Raw genomic sequence first — 4,741 nt, forward strand, 5'->3', positions numbered from 1 at the left:
ACCTAAAGGACACATCATAATAAATACTTTAGGGCAACCTAAACTGCAGTAGTACCTTGTCTTGTCGCGTGCGAGTGACGAACTATCGCCGCTTTCCAGGTAAATGCGGCAACAATTTGTTGTAGCAAGTACCCGCTTTACGTTCAGGACGAGGTTACCAACCTTTCTATTCCTACCTTCCTGTTAGTTATGACATATTGTCAATTTACACTCCCTTTCACAAGCGGTTCCATTGGCCAATTTGTGAGTTTCACCGCTACTCCAGGATTTTACATGCCTTTCCAGAATTTGTTTTCCAGAGAGTTTCCACAATGTAGACTGAAGTCCCAAGGGACCGTCATCATTCGGACCTAATCTCTTGAAGAAGATGTTGTATCAACCAACAAGAATCAGCAAATTTAAACGGTAGAAAACGTAAGCATTTAAGTTTACTTGTTGTACGGGAGCAGAGAGATTAAACCGAAAGCAGGGTGCAACTCTGATAGACATGAAGAGTTGTATCCGAGTGGGTGTTTAGGAAGTATGGATTACTACACAGACGTTCTTTCTATGGTTTCACCATCGTATTGATGCATTTTCATTTTAACTTAGAGCTCGCCAGATAGCGCCCTGGGGGCAGGTAAGAGTAGTTGGCGAAGTACGAGGCGGCAGTTCACCTTAAACGCAGACAGCCTACGCAATGATTACATTCAGGCAGACTGTAGAATACAACCTCTTTGGACCATTTATATACTTATTGGAAACAAATTACAGGATCTCATACCTTGGAAAATGCTGTTTAATACTTTTTAATAGGCTTAATTTTCGCTAAATTGATTTATCAACTTTTAATAGTTTTTAAGACCCCGCCCGCGGACACCCTGTCACAGATGAATTTACTCCACAGTTACATACATGTATTTACTGAATGTGATCTTTTAAAACAGTCAGTTAACTCAGAGTAAAATAAGCCTTTGACACCAGGCAGACTCACTCACAGCAGGAAATAATACATGTGGCTAATGAACCAGAAATGTAATTACACATTTCTTGTGAATGCATCCATCATAATCTTAACAAATATGTTTTACATCAAATATGATTTAAAAACCTCCTTTAAATCTCCATGAAATGCAGCAATGAAAACAAATCTGGTTCTGTGATTATTATGAAGCCGTCATTTCTGTCGTCCCTTTCTATGAAATTGAGATTATGGAATGCTTTTTGCACTTTAATTATTTAAATCAGATTGATGTTGTTGTATTTTATAATGAACTGGCTGTTTTTATAATATGTATTGTCAGAAGCCATAGTAAGTTGCTTATTTGGTCATGAGTTGTTCTCATTGTTTGTGCGATTAAAGAAACAGTTCTGTGTTTCAGACATTAATATTGTATAATATGTTTTGCCTCTACCTGGCTCAGGCCCACGTAGGTCATCTCAAACTTGTTTTTATAGATGGTTCTCCGCAGGCAGCAGTCAAACAGCTCCACTCCACCACACAGAGTTCCCTATGAACACACAAACACACAATAAAACATCAAACAACATTTACTTTGATACGTATATGTGGTTTGTTTTTAACAGAGGGAATAACTGGTGTAAAGTCGCACGATTCAATGTCATAGTTAGCTGTTAAATATACGTCTAACACCAGGTAACATAAGAGATCAGAAAGAGAACATACACATGCACATTCAAATGCTGTCCACATCCACATTGGAGACACACTAAGAGAAGTTAAAACAATTATTGAACATTTTCTTGTATACATCTTCAATTTAATTCATAAAGACACAAGCAAACGTATCTCAAAAAGGATTTATATAATTATAGAAATATTCCCTTGTTCCAAATAACGGCCAGCATTGAGTTTCCTTTATTTAAATGTCTGGAATCCAATAATAATCGAAAACATGTGATAAATAAATAAGTGAATTACCGCACAGAGGCGCGATCCGTCTTTCTTCCAGGCCAGGCTGGTGATGGTGGGGAGACACAACGTCTCGTCGCCATGAAACTGAAGAAGACCGTCGACTCGACTATAGCTAACAAATGCCTAATCACCTACCGTTCCATGTATAATTCAGTACATAATGTTAAACATTTTTTACCATGACTGACAAATAAAATAATTTGTCTTTATAGTCTTCCTCTCGTCTGTGCGTCATCAACACACAACTAATCATACACAACGAGTATAGTCGTAAAATTTCACCCACTTTACTAATTACTTTATTACATGACAATTTTTTTATACTTTATATAAAAAAAAGGACGGAAACAGTGTCCATGGGAGCGGTGTGAGTCTGTTCCGTTAGGTAGGCTGGGGTAAGTGCTCGTCGGCTCAGGACCGCAACTAGAGTGATCGGTAGGTTCATTATTATAGATATTACTACTTACGTGTTAAATATTTGAGGTGTCTATCAATAAAATTTATAACCTACCCTGTCTTGTTAAGGGTCAGAAAAAGTTTCACACACACACACACAACAGCACACACACGACACCACAAACACACACACACACCCACACACACACACACACCCCCACACACACACACACACACACACAACGACAGCACACACACACACACAACATCACAAACACGAGAGTGCACAAAGACCAATTTCCGTAGGACACACGCCGGTGCGACTGCCCTGCCAGCACGCATGAAGAAATTACGCTTCGAAGCCCCCTGAAGTCCATGGTTGTGTGGAACAACGACTTCTGTAAAGAGCATAGTAAAGGTTTCCAGTGTGAGTAATGACGTTTTAGGTTAAGAGGTACAGAGAAGATTGGTAGTTGTACACAGGGGGAGGAAGAAGTACAGAGAAGATGTAGTTGTACACAGCGGAGAAGTTAAAGAGTCAGAGAAGATGTCAGTCTTGTACACAGGGCAGAAGAGGTACAGAGGAAGATGTAGTTTGTTACACAGGGAGCAAGAGGTACAGAGAAGGAATGTAGTTCGTACACAGGGAGGAAGACGGGTACAGAGAAGATGTAGTTTGTACACAGGGGGAGAAGAGGTTACAGAGAAGATGTAGTCGTACACAGGGGAGAAGAAAGTACAGGAAGATGTAGTTGTACACAGTGGAGACAGAGGTACAGAGATGTAGGTAGTACTACAGGAGAAATGAGGTACAGCAGAAATGTAGTCGTACACAGGGAGGAAGGACAGTAAGAGAGATGTGAGTTGTAACTCGCAGAAGAAAGAGTAACAAGAAGATGTAGGTTGGTAACGGACGACACCTTTCCTGAGACTTTCAAGTTTTCCTTTGTTGTCTTAAGTCAGAGAAAAACTAGGTAAAGATATTTCTCGGACAGATTTTACTCGACTAGTCTAAACGTGAAATCTACAGTATTGCTACAAAACCAGAACACATTTGTAATCGGGGTTAGTCTTCTCTCGGTTCCATTGGGTTTACAGAGTAGACTCCCCGCACCCTCCCCGAGGAATAAAAGTAGATTTCATTGTCTGTACTCTTAGGTCGTTGAAACCGCTTGTCACGACTTTGTTCCCTATACCATACGACGTTACTAGACAAACCACGCAAGTGGTTAGTTCTTGTCGACTCTGGATCACTATTATAACTACTTTTTTGTCATTTATCCCAGGAAATTTACACGGAGAGTCAGATTCAGGAGGATTGACCACTGCGTCCCCTTCGACGACCACTGGGCAGGGGGGGGTGATGCGAGACCGGGACCCGTCGTTTGGTTCGTAGTACCACCCGCCGACGCTATTTCCCACCACCGCATGCCGTCTCTCCCCGTGCAGGACGTCTGGAAGCTCATGGTCGGCGCTGGCGTGTTTCCTCTTCCTCGAAGCTGGCACGGCAGTGGCTCGGGGTGCCCGTCAGGCAGCACCAAACCGTCGAAACGTCGGCCAGTCAATGTACGTAGAAAATGTCTGACATAACCTCTACAGATTGTTCAGTATATATATATATAATATTGGGCGCGGATATAGTGGCCGTTGTGAATAACGGTCGAAACGAGGCAGACAAATCAGAGGGACTCCAAAGGTTTGTGAAAAAGGAAATTTGGTAAAATCCCACAGAGACCCCTCTAGAAAGGAACATTGACGCTCCCAGATTCCGTCCCCACCAGTTTGATTTAAAGTACGCCCGGTGTAATCTTTGATACGAACGGTGAGTTTCCGGCCAAGATTGAAATTCTGTTCTACTTATATGTATCTATTTATCATATATTATATATAGTTTATAACATAATAAAATGTTATAATTGGAGTGACCGTAACTTAAGTAATACCCTATCCCCATTATTGAAGTATTAATTGATTGCACACTTTCGTCTTCAGGTCCCGTTTATTAAACGTTCATTAAGCATTATTTCAGTGAGAGTCACGCGGTCGAGTGGTTTTACACTTACGTAACACCCTGTACATCAAATACTCGTTGCACGACGGACATTTCGCCGTGCATTGGAGTATTATTTGCATAATATAAGAAACGTTCGAGAAACACCCGGTGTATGTTACTTCACCGCCCGGGCCTAAACCGGGGTCCGGAGCTCAAAGCTTGGGGGACCAAGATTCCTTTCTCTCATCAAACATAGAGGACGTGCGGTGAGGTTTCGGCGGACCTTATTTAAGTACACAATAAGGCCTATAACTTGAAAATATTTATCTTAACGTTGTGTACCTAAGGACAGGGACATAGAGGACATCCGACGGCCCACGAAGTTGACCCCGAGGGTCCTCTCCGTCACACCCTACTCCGCTTCGGGTTTCTCTAGG

Source organism: Notothenia coriiceps, unplaced genomic scaffold, assembly GCF_000735185.1.
Source record: "Notothenia coriiceps isolate Sejong01 unplaced genomic scaffold, NC01 NC01_scaffold00015796, whole genome shotgun sequence".
NCBI classification, from domain to species: Eukaryota; Metazoa; Chordata; class Actinopteri; order Perciformes; family Nototheniidae; genus Notothenia; species Notothenia coriiceps.